Raw genomic sequence first — 12,368 nt, 5'->3', positions numbered from 1 at the left:
GAGGATACGAAGCAATGTTGCGTCAATTAGAGAATATCACTAAAGACATTGCTTTAAAAAAGGAACAAAATGGAAATTCGGTATTTAAAAAGTATAATAAGTGAAATGAAAAATTCCCAGTGTCTCAACAATAGATTTTTGGCTGACAGAAAAGACTTAGTGAACCTAAAGGTAGTCCAATAGAGAGTATGCAATCTGAAAAAGAGAACAAAGGAAAACAAACGGAGCCTCAGAGAAATGTGGAACACCATTAATTCCACAGAGATATGAGTAATAGGAATATTACAAGGAAAGATTAGAGGAAAACTGACAGAAAATACTATGCAAGGACATAATGGCAATGACTGGAAGTTTCCCATAATTTGAAGAAAAACATTATTTTACATGTACCAAAAACTTAGCAAATTTCAAGAAGGGTAAATTGAAAGAGATTCAACCCAGACCCATAACAGTTAAAATGTTAAAAAACAAAGTTAAAGAAAAATTCTTGAAAGCAGTGAGAGAAAAAACAATATATCACTTACTACAGAACCCCAGTAATACTAATTATTACTCAGAAAATAATAGAGAAGTGGGTAAAATGTTAAGCCTCAACACGTATGATGTTCTTTAATAAGTAGGTGAGTGGGTATTACCTATAACGTGTGGCATTGACTCACTTATATTGAATATAGGAAAGAGTAAAATCCCGCAAATGCATAGACAGAATATATTCTCCCATTGTTGCAAATAGATGCAGTAGGGTAAAATGGATACATTTAGAAACATTTGAAGTAAATGATTATTCAGTTCATACACTATTTTATATGCTAATGGGGTATTATTGTTTGTATTAATTTAGATAAAACTGACGAAATAGCTGATGATACTTACCAGCATGATATTGATATGGAAATTTAGCTAATAATGAAGTAAAATAATAAACCCCTTGCAGTTTCCACTTACTTAATAACATAAATTTAATGTAAAATGTGTGATTGTTACCATAACAAGAAATAATTGAAAGGCATAAAATCTTTTTTCAAGGTTTATATTTATAGTTTTCATCTATCTACAAGGGAATTTCAGAGTTTCACTGAAGGAGAAAAATACATGATAATTAACAAGTACAGTATCTTTTAAAAAAGTAAACAGAATAATTATCAATAGGTAAACAGATCATTGAGTATAGAATTTATTAAACAGCAGCCCTGGGAAATTATGTAGGGTAGGTCAAATGTTTCAGGAAAGAGCAAGGTATATGAATAGTTGAGATTAATGAGCATAATTTATTATCAAAATTAACAATTATAAAATGCCTCATAGTATTCTGTGTTTATGTACCTACATGAAATATATGGTTCTCAACTGAACTCCATTTAAGTATAACAGTTTGACCAAAACCCTACCTTGAGTAACAGTAATATTTCCTCTCTAACTATATCATACAAGATATTAGATACAAAAGAAGTCACACAGTAGTGAACAAGGATTTTACCCTTTTCTCTCTCCCACAAAATTCTTATATATATCCAATTATCACTTATCATCAGTTATTAGAGGCAAGACCCAAAATCTAGTGAATAATATAACTAACCATTATGCGATGACAAATCAGCTAAGTCTTGCCATATTTGTTTCACTTTTATAATTTTTTACTTATTTATTTATTTTTAACATCTTTATTGGAGTATAATTGCTTTAAAATGGTGTGTTAGTTTCTGCTGTATAACAAAGTGAATCAACTGTACACATACATATATCACCATATCTCCTCTCTCTTGTGTCTCCTTCCCACCCTCCCTATCTCACCCCTCTAGGTGGACACAAAGCACCAAGCTGATCTCCCTATGCTATGAAGCTACTTCCCACTAGCTATCTATTTTACATTAGGTAGTGTATGTATGTCCCTGCCACTCTCTCACTTCATCCCATCTTACCCTTCCCCCTCCCTGTGTCCTCTATGTCTGCATCTTTATCTTTATTCCTGTCATGCCCCGAGGTTCTTCAAGACCTTTTTTTTTTTTTTTTTTTTTTTTAGATTCCATATATGTATGTGTTAACATACAGTATTTGTTTTTCCCTTCTGCTTACTTCACTCTGTATAAAAGACTCTAGGTTGATCCACCTCACTACAAACAACTCAATTTCATTTCCTTTTATGGCTGAGTAATATTCCCTTGTATATATGTACCACACCTTCTTTATCCATTCATCTGTTGATGGACACTTAGGTTTATTCCATGTCCTGGCTATGGTAAATAGAGCTGCAATGAACATTTTGGTACATGACTCTTTTTGAATTATGGTTTTCTCAGGGTATATCCCCAGTAGTGGGATTGCTGGGTCATATGGCCGTTCTATTTTTAGGTTTTAAGGAACCTCCATACTGTTCTCCATAGTGACTGTATCAATTTACATTCCCCCCAACACTGCAAGAGGCTTCCCTTTTCTCCACACCATCTCCAGCATTTATTGTTTGTAGAGTTTTTGATGATGGCCATTCTGACCGGTGTGAGGTGATACCTCATTATAGTTTTGACTTGCATTTCTCTAATGATTAGTGATGTTGAGCTTCTTTTCATGTGTTGTTGGCCATATGTATATCTTCTATGAAGAAATGTCTGTTTAGATCTTCTGCCCATTTTCGGATTGGGTTGTGTTTTTTTTTTTGATATTGAGCTGCATGAGCTGCTTGTAAATTTTGGAGATTAATCCTTTGTCAGTTGCTGAGTTTGCAAACATTTTCTCCAATTCTAAGGGTTGTCTTTTTGTATTGTTTATGGTTTCCTTTGCTGTGCAAAAGCTTTTAAATTTCATTAGGTCCCATTTGTTTATTTTTGTTTTTATTACCATTTCTCTAGGAGGTAGGTCAAAAAGGATCTTGCAGTGATTTATGCCATAGAGTGTTCTGCCTATGTTTTCCTCTAAGAACATTATAGTGTCTGCCTTAACATTTAGGTCTTTAATCCATTTTGAGTTTATTTGTGTGTATAGTGTTACGGAGTGTTCTAATTTCATCCTTTTACGTGTAGCTGTCCAGATTTCCCAGCACCACTAATTGAAGAGGCTGTCTTTTCTCCATTGTATATTCTTGCCGCCTTTATCAAAAATAAGGTGACCATATGTGTGTGGGTTTACCTCTGGGCTTTCTATCCTGTTCCACTGCTCTATACTTCTGTTATTGTACCAGTACCATGCTGTCTTGATTCCTGAAGCTTTGTAGTATAGTTGAAATCAGGGAGCCTGATTCCTCCAGCTCCATTTTTCTTTCTCAAGATTGCCTTGGCTATTCAGGGTCTTTTGTGTTTCCATACAAATTGTAAAACTTTTTGTTCTAGTTCTGTGAAAAATGCCATTGGTATCTTGATAGGGATTGCATTGAATCTGTAGATGGCTTTGTGTAGTATAGTCATTTTCACAAAGTTTATTCTTCCAACCCAAAAACATGGTATATCTCTCCATCTGATTTTATCATCTTTAATTTCTTTCATCAGTGTCTTATAATTTTCTGCATACAGGTCTTTTGTCTCCTTAGGTAGGTTTATTCCTAGATATTTTATTCTTTATGTTACAGTGGTAGATGGGAGTGTTTCCTTAATTTCTCTTTCAGACTTTTCATCATTAGTGTAGATGAACACAAGAGATTTCTGTGCATTAATTTTGTATCCTGCTACTTTACCAAATTCATTGATTAGCTCTGGTAGTGTTCTGGTAGCATCAATAGGATTCTCTAGGTAGAGTATCATGTCATCTACAAAGAGTAACAGCTTTACTTCTTGTTTTCTGATTTGGATTCCTTTTATTTCTTTTACTTCTTTGATTGCTGTGGCTAAAACCTCCATAACTATGTTGAATAATAGTGGTGAGAGAGGACAACCTTGTCTTGTTCCTCATCTTACAGGAAATGGTTTCAGTTTTTCACCATTGAGGACGATGTTGGCTGCGGGTTTGTCGTATATGGCATTTATTATGTTGAGGTAATTTCCCTCTATGCCTACTATCTGGAGGATTTATATCATAAATAGGTGTTGAAATTTGTCGAAAGATTTCTCTGCATCTATTGAGATGATCGTATGGTTTTTCTCCTTCAATTTTTTAATATGGTGTATCTCATCGATTGATTTGTGTATATTGAAGAATCCTTGCATTCCTGGGATAAACCCCACTGGAACATGGTGTATGATCCTTTTAATGTGCTGTTGGATTCTGTTTGCTAGTATTTGGTTGAGGATTTCTGCATCTATATTCATTAGACATATTGGCCTGTAGTTTTCTTTTTTTGTGACATCTTTGTCTGGTTTTGGTATCAGGGTGATGGTGGCCTCATAGAATGAGTTTGGGAGTGTTCCTCCCTCTGCGATATTTTGGAAGAGCTTGAGAAGGAAAGGTGTTAGCTCTCCTATAAATATTTGACAGAATTCGCCTGTGAAGCCATCTGGTCCTGGACTTTAGTTTGTTGTAAGATTTTTAATCAGAGTTTCAATTTCTGGGCTTGTGATTTATCTTTTCCTTTTTTCTATTTCTCCCTGGTTGTGCTTTTCTAAGAATTTGCCCATTTCTTCTAGGCTATCCATTTTATTGGCATATAGTTACTTGTAGTAATCTCTCATGATCTTTTGTATTTCTGCAGTGTCAGTTGTTACTTCTTCTTTTTCATTTCTAATTCTACTGATTTCAGTCTTCTCCCTTTTTTTCTTGAGGAATCTGGCTATTGGTTTATCAATTTTGTTTATCTTCTCAAAGAACCAGCTTTTAGTTTTATTGATCTTTACTATCGTTTCCTTCATTTCTTTTTCATTTATTTCTGATCTGATCTTTATGATTTGTTTTCTTCAGCTAACTTTGGGGCTTTTTTGTTCTTCTTTCTCTAATTGTTTTAGGTGTAAGGTTATGTTGTTTATTTGAGAGGTTTCTTTTTTCTTGAGAGAGGGTTGTACTGCTATAGATTTCTCTCTTAGTACTGCTTTTGCAGCATCCCATAAGTTTTGTGTTGTCGTATTTTCATTGTCATTTGTTTCTAGGTATTTTTTGATTTCTTCTTTGATTTCTTCAGGGATTTCTTGGTTATTTAGTAGCATATTGTTTAGCTTCCTTGTGTTTGTATATTTTACAGATTTTTCCTGTAATTGATATCTAGTCTTACAGTGTTCTGATAAAAAAAGATACTTGATAAAATTTCAATTTAAAAAAATTTACCAAGGCTTGATTTGTGACCCAAGACATGATGTATTCTGGAGAACATTCCATGAGCACTTGAGAAAAAGTGTATTCTGTTGTTTTTGGGTGGAACGTCCTATAAATATCAGTTAAGTCCATCTTGTCTAATGTATCTTTTAAAGCTTGTGTTTCCTTATTTATTTTCATTTTGGATGATATGTCCATTGGTGAAAGTGGGGTGTTAAAGTCCCATTCTATTATTGTTACCATTGATTTCCCCTTTTATGGCTCTTAACATTTGCCTTATGTATTGTGGTGTTCCTATGCTGGGGCAAAAATATTTACAATGGTTATATCTTCCTCTTGGGTTGATCCCTTGATCATTATGTAGTGTCGTTCTTGTCTCTTGTAATAGTCTTTATTTTAAATTCTATTTTGTCTCATATGAGAATTGCTACTCCAGCTTTCTTTTGATTTCCATTTGCATGGAATATCTTTTTCCATCTCCTCACTTTCAGTCTGTATGTGTCCCTAGGTCTGAAGTGGGTCTCTTTTATACAGCATGTATACAGGTACTGTTTTTGTATCCATTCAGCCATTCTATGTCTTTTGTTTGGAGCATTTAATCCGTTTACATTTAAGGTAGTTATTGATATTATGTTCCTATTGCTATTTTCTTAATTGTTTTGGGCTTGTTATTGTAGGACTTTTCCTTCTGTTGTGTTTCCTGCCTAGCGAAGTTCCTTTAGCATTTGTTGTAAAGCTGGTTTGGTGGTGCTGAATTCTCTTACCTTTTGCTTTCTGTAAAAGTTTTAATTTCTCCATCAAATCTGAATGAGATCCTTGCTGGGTAGAGTAATCTTGGTTGTAGGTTTTTTCCTTTCATCACTTTAAGTATGTCCTGCCACTCCCTTCCGGCTAGCAGAGTTTCTGCTGAAAGATCAGCTGTTAACCTTATTGGGATTCCCGTGTATGTTATTTATTGCTTTTCCCTTGCTGCTTTTAATATTTTTTCTTTGTATTTAATTTTTGATAGTTTGATTAATATGTGTCTTGGCGTTTTTCTCCTTTGATTTATCCTGTTGGGAGTCTCTGTGCTTCCTGGACTTGGTTGTCTATTTCCTTTCCCCTCTTAGGGAAGTTTTCAACTGTAATCTCAGTTATTCTGCTATTGATTACTTCTAAAGAATTTTTAATTTAATGTATTGAGTTGTTCATCATTTTTTGTTTGCTCTTTAGTTCCTCTAGGTCTTTATTAAATGTTTCTTGTATTTTCTCCATTCTATTTCCAAGATTTTGGATCATGTTTCCTATCATTACTCTGAATTATTTTTCAGGTAGACTGCCTATTTCCTCCCATTTGTTTGGTCTGTTGGATTTTTACATTGCTTCTTTATCTGCTGTGTATTTCTACGTCTTCTTATTTTCCTTAATTTACTCTGTTTGAGGTCTCCTTTTCATAGGCTGAAGGTTCGTAGTTCCCATTGTTTTTGGTGTCTGCCCCCAGTGGGAAAAGTTTGTTCAGTGGGTTGTATCGGCTTCCTGGTGGAGGGGAGTAGTGCCTGTGTTTTGGTGAATGAGGCTGGAACATGTGTTTCTGGTCGGCAGGACAATGTCCGGTGGTGTGTTTTGAGGTGTCTGTGAACTTATTATGATCTTAGGCAGCATCTCTGCTAATGGATGTGGTTGTGTTCCTGTCTTGCTAATTGTTTGGCATAGGGTGTTCCTCATTGTAGCTTGCTGGTCATTGTGTGGAGCTAGGTCTTAGCATTGAGATGGAGATCCCTGGGAGAGCTTTCGCTGTTTGATATTATGTGGGGCTGGGAGGTCTTTGGTGTACCAATGTCCTGCACTCGGCTCTACCACCTCAGAGGCTTAGGCCTGACACCCGTCTGAAGCATCAAGACCCTGTCAGCCACATGGCTCAGAAGAAAAAGGAGAGAAAGAGATGAGAAAGAAAGAAAGAAAGAAAGAAAGAAAGAAAGAAAGAAAGAAAGAAAGAAAGAAAGAAAGAAAGAAAGAAAGAAAGGAAAAATAAAATAAATAATTAAAATAAATATTCAAAAAATATATTATTAAAAATCAAAAAATCAAAAAGTAATTTAAAAAAAGAAAGAGAGAAGAGAGCAAGCAAATGAAAAAACAAATGCACCAATGGTAACTAGTGCTAAAAACTATACTAAAAAACCCCCAAATAAACAAAAAAAACCCAGACAGAGAGAATCCTAGGACAAATGGTAAAAGCAAAGTTACACAAACAAAATCACACAAAGAAACATACACATACACACTCACAAAAAGAGGAAAACAGGGAAAAAAATATATATATATCTAAAAAAAAGGAATCGAGTAACCCAAATCAGTAAAGATCTACCCATGATAATGAGCTCTAAATACTAAAGTAAGATAAACATAAAACAAGAAACAAATTAGATGCAGAAAGCAAACCTCAAGTCTACCGTTGCTACCAAAGTCCACAGCCTCAACTTTGGGATGATTCATTGTATATTGAGGTATTCCACAGATGCAGGGTGCATCCAGTCAATTGTGGAGATTTAATACGCTGTTCCTGAGGCTGCTGGGAGAAATTTTCCTTTCTCTTCTTTTTTCACCCAGCTCCTGGGGTTTAGCTTTGCGTTTAGCCCCATTTCTTTGTGTATGTCCCCTGAGGGCATCTGTTCCCCGCCCAGACAGTACGGGGTTAAAGTAGCAGCTGATTAAGGGGCTCTGGCTCACTCAGGCAGGGGAAGGGGGGGTACCGAATGCAGGGCTAGCCTACAGTTGCAGAGGCCAGTGTGATGTTGCAACAGTCTGAGGCATGTTACGTGTTCTCCCGTAGAAGTTGTCCCTGGATCACAGGACCCTGGCAGTGGCAGTCTGCATAGGCTCCCAGGAGGAGAGTTGTGGATAGTGACCTGTGCTTGCACACAGGATTCTTGGTGGCTACAGCAGTTGCCTTAGTGTTTCATGCCAGTCTCTTGTGTCCACACTGATAGCTGTGTCTTGCACTCATCTGTGGAGCTTGTTCTGGCAGTGCTCTGAATCCCCTCTCCTCATGCACCCTGAAACAATGGTCTCTTGCCTCTTAAGAAGTTCCAGACTTTTTTTCCAGACTCCCTCGCAGCTAGCTGTGGCACACTAGCCCTCTTTAGTCTCTGTTCACACAGCCAACCCCAGTCCTCTCCCTGGGATCTGACCTCTGAAGCCCGAGCTTCAGTTCCCAGTCCCCTCCCGCCCTGGTGAGTGAGCAGACAAGCCTCTCAGGCTGTTGGGTGCTGACTGGCACCAATCCTCTGTGAGGGAATCTCTCCGCTTTGCTCTCTGCACCCCTTGCTGTGCTCTCGTCTATGGCTTCAAAGCTTCCCCCGCCCACCCCCTGTCTCCACCAGTGATGGGGCTTCCTTGTGTGTGGGAACTTTTCCTCTTTCACAGCTCCCTTCCAGAGGTGCAGGTCCTGTCCCTATTCTTTTGTCTCTGTTTTTTCTTTTTTCTTTTGCCCTAGGATTGTGGGTAGTTTCTTGCCTTTTGGGAAGCCTGAGGTCTTCTGCCAGCATTCAGTAGGTGTTCTGTAGGAGTTGTTCCACATGTAGATGTATTTTTGATGTATTTTTGGGGAGGAAGGTTATCTCCATCTCTTACTCTTCTGCCATCTTGAAGTTCCCTACAAAAACACACGTTTTTTATTTTTAAAGTAATTAAGAATTAGCCATAAAATTTAAGTCATTGTGTACCTCTCCTTAAACTTTAATTTCTCTCTCTAACCTCAGACAAGAATGGTATTACTTGTGATAAGTTTTGCCAAATATACTTGTATAAATTTTCCACATATAAGTACATCAACTCATATAGTAGAAATTTTTTCATATTTAAAATTTTTATATAAAATTTGACATACTCTTCCACAACTTAAAAAAAAAAGTCTATGTTGTTAATGTAACTCTGGTTCATTCATTTTTACCATTGTATAATGATTCATTCTGTAACTATACCCCACCTTTGTTATATTCAGTCTTTGGATAGTTAGGAAAAAATACCAACAATATTAACCTAACTAAAAAGGGGATACTTTTTTCAAGTAATGTTTACCCATGGGGAGTTAGTTGCTTGCTAGTATTCAATCTGCAGCTCATAGATATCGGTGCTGCAGGTTGTGTGATTCTCTTGGTCTTCTCTTCTTAACTGTATTACAGAGACTGCAATTGTAGATATTGTTATCATTTTGAAAGGAAAAGGATGAAAAAAAGTGTTTATAAAGGTATAAGCCAGTTTATCTCCTTTTCAGAGTGTTTTCCTGAAACTCCCACCCAAAGTTTTCCACATGTATATCATTAACCAGCTCCATGTCATATGGATACTCAATTGAGGATTGAGCAATTGAGGATTGGCATTTTTTTTTTTTTTTTCTTTTTTGGTTGGGCACAATAACACCCAAATAAAATACAGTTTATGTTTTTAAGAAAAAGAGAATAGATGATGTTTATAATTTTTTTTATGGAAAACAATGCCACAATAACATTATTGTAGATTTATCTTTGCACACAGGTATATGTATTTCTCTAGAGTATGTGTAGTAGTGTAAATACAAGATTATAGACAGGATAGCTAAATAACTTGTTGCTCAAACTGGGATTATTTTTAGAATAAAAAGGGAAGCTATGAATTATTATGTCAGGAAAACAGGTAAATACTAGGACTAGTCCATGCAAAACTGATGTTTGAGTCGTCTTAATCATATAGTATATGTCTCTTCAAATTAACTGACATTGCTAAATCACAAATTAGTGCCGAGCTATGATAAAACCAACAATATTTGAGATTTTCCTTTGATTGCCATCCTAGCCAAAGCTTAATGTTATACTTAGTGGTCAGTTTTTTTTTTTTTCCAGTATGATATGTAAAAATATACCCTTATAGTATTAATTAGCATACCCATGGTTATCTGCGAGGTTTATGCTTGTTGTCTATTTAAGTTTTTTCTCCTAAAATTTCTGAACAGATCAATTACCCATTAACTTTTGGGTTTGTCTTTGCCAGTTGATTTTTGGTAAATCTTTGTATGCCCTGTGCTTTATGATCACCCCACAAAGCTCTTATATATATTCAATCAAAATTAGGTTTCAATGTGAAGAGTAATGATGCACATATACACCAAGAGGGTGCGAAATTTTTATTACTCACATAAACATGCAGAAAGCAAGACAGTCATCCCAAGCTGGTCCAAAACTGGTTTGAGACAGCAGGCACAGAAGACTGACATGTGGTATTTATGGTGGTACGAGGTGAGACCTGGCTGAGGCTTCCCACACATGATTTAAACTTTAAACTCCTGGAAGCACTAAAGAAGGGAGCACCTGAACTTTCTCATCAGTTTCCTTGTTTATGGAACAGAATAGGAAGAAGGAGGAGTAAGGCATAAAAGTTGTCAGCAGCCAAAGACCAAAAAATGGTCAGATTCATTTTTACAATTAATTTCTGATGGTTGTCTAATGAATGGAATGTGTCATATTTCATTTAATTGAATTACAACTTAAGTAAGCCATTATTGTACCCTATACGATTTGTAGACTGAAACCGGTAAGGGAAGGGACAATTACATTAAAAACCTTGTTCAAGAGTCCAGGACTGGGTATTCTTTGAAGTAAAATTAGTGCCCTGGTCATTATCAATGATGTCAGAACTACTACAAAGGGTATAAAGAATGTCCTGGGGAGGCCTGGTACCATTGAGTTAGGTATAGAGACATGTACTACCTTGACATATTTGGAGTATCTGTGAAGCAAGACAATGGCTCTCCCTAAACTAAGAAATCATAGTTGCTGCCATTGGTCAGGAGATGGCCAAAAAAATTTGTGTAAATGTGCATATATTGCTTATTTTTGGACAGGGCATGCTTTGCCAAGATGCCTGCTTGATGTTTGACTAATTGTGCTAAACCTGGTCCTGACCTTTACTAGGGATGTCCTGGTTAAGGGATGAAAAAAGCAGCAACTCCCCAATGAGTTTCCTGATATTTAATGATGGCGATATCATCTATAAAGTGTGTAAACTCCCCCTGACTTGCTTAGTTGATCCCAAACAGTTCCACAGGTAACCAACTGTCTTAGTCCATTCTGGCTGCCATAACAAAATACCACAGACTGGGTGACTTATAAATAAAAATTTATGTCTCACAGTTCTGGAGGCTAGATGTCCAAGATTAGGTGCCAGCATGATCAGGTTCCAGTGAAGCCCTTCTCCTGGATTATAGACTGCAGACCTCTAGCTGTGTCCTCACATGGCATGGTGTGCTTGGGAGCTCTGTGGTGTCTTTTTTTATAATGGCACTAATCTTCTTTATGAGAGCTCCACCCCAATGACTTTAGCATCTCTCAACGACCCCACCTTCTAATACCATCATATTGTGCATTAGCATTTCAACATATAAATTTTGAGGGGCCAAATTCAGATCACAATACCAAGAGTGACCACCTACTGGGACTGACAAAGGAAAGAAGACAGAGAGGCCACCCCTCCTGCATATTGAGTATGCCAGAGTTCTCAGGTTGTCTCCATCCCATAGCAGATAGGCTTAGGATGCCATGCCTAATGTGTGGGGCATTGGCTCCTGTGACCCCGGATATAATAGAGAACTAGGTACAGAGGGTCAGGGGCTCAGAGCCTATTAAACCCTCTTTCCAGGAGAGCTCAATATGTGCCCAGCAATTGTACCTTTAATTAACATAAAATGGGCCCAAGAAGGACAGTTTATTCATCAGAGGCACATGGGTAATTATGGACATCATCAGTGGTCCTAAGACTCCAACAGGCATATGAAGAGGTTGCTAAAGCCTCTGGGTGGGATTAATGGAAACACCTCTTGTATTTCAACTTAGAGCCCTTTGCTAGAGAAGGCCCCATGTAAGTTGTGCTGATTTACAAGTAACAACAAATGTCAATGAAGAGTATGTTGCCTCTAGAACTCAAAAAGGACTAAAAGATGTTGGATTTGTGTTAAATCATGGGTGCTGGGAGAGTCAATGGTTGTTAATTGATGGTGACAGGGATGGAACAGCCTTGTTAGGAATTTAACTGAGGTGTTGGGGTTGTACCATGTGTCAGAAAATGGTCCATCCTCTTCTAGAGCCTCCTTTGTGAATATGTGTGTATTCTAAATTAGTGTTCAAACAATTGTCCTCAGAGGAAGATATCATCAGTGTGATATCATACATGAGCTTCTGGAGGAGTTGCAT

Source organism: Eubalaena glacialis, chromosome 16 (assembly GCF_028564815.1).
Source record: "Eubalaena glacialis isolate mEubGla1 chromosome 16, mEubGla1.1.hap2.+ XY, whole genome shotgun sequence".
Taxonomy (NCBI): domain Eukaryota; kingdom Metazoa; phylum Chordata; class Mammalia; order Artiodactyla; family Balaenidae; genus Eubalaena; species Eubalaena glacialis.
This window is presented reverse-complemented; position numbering follows the sequence as displayed.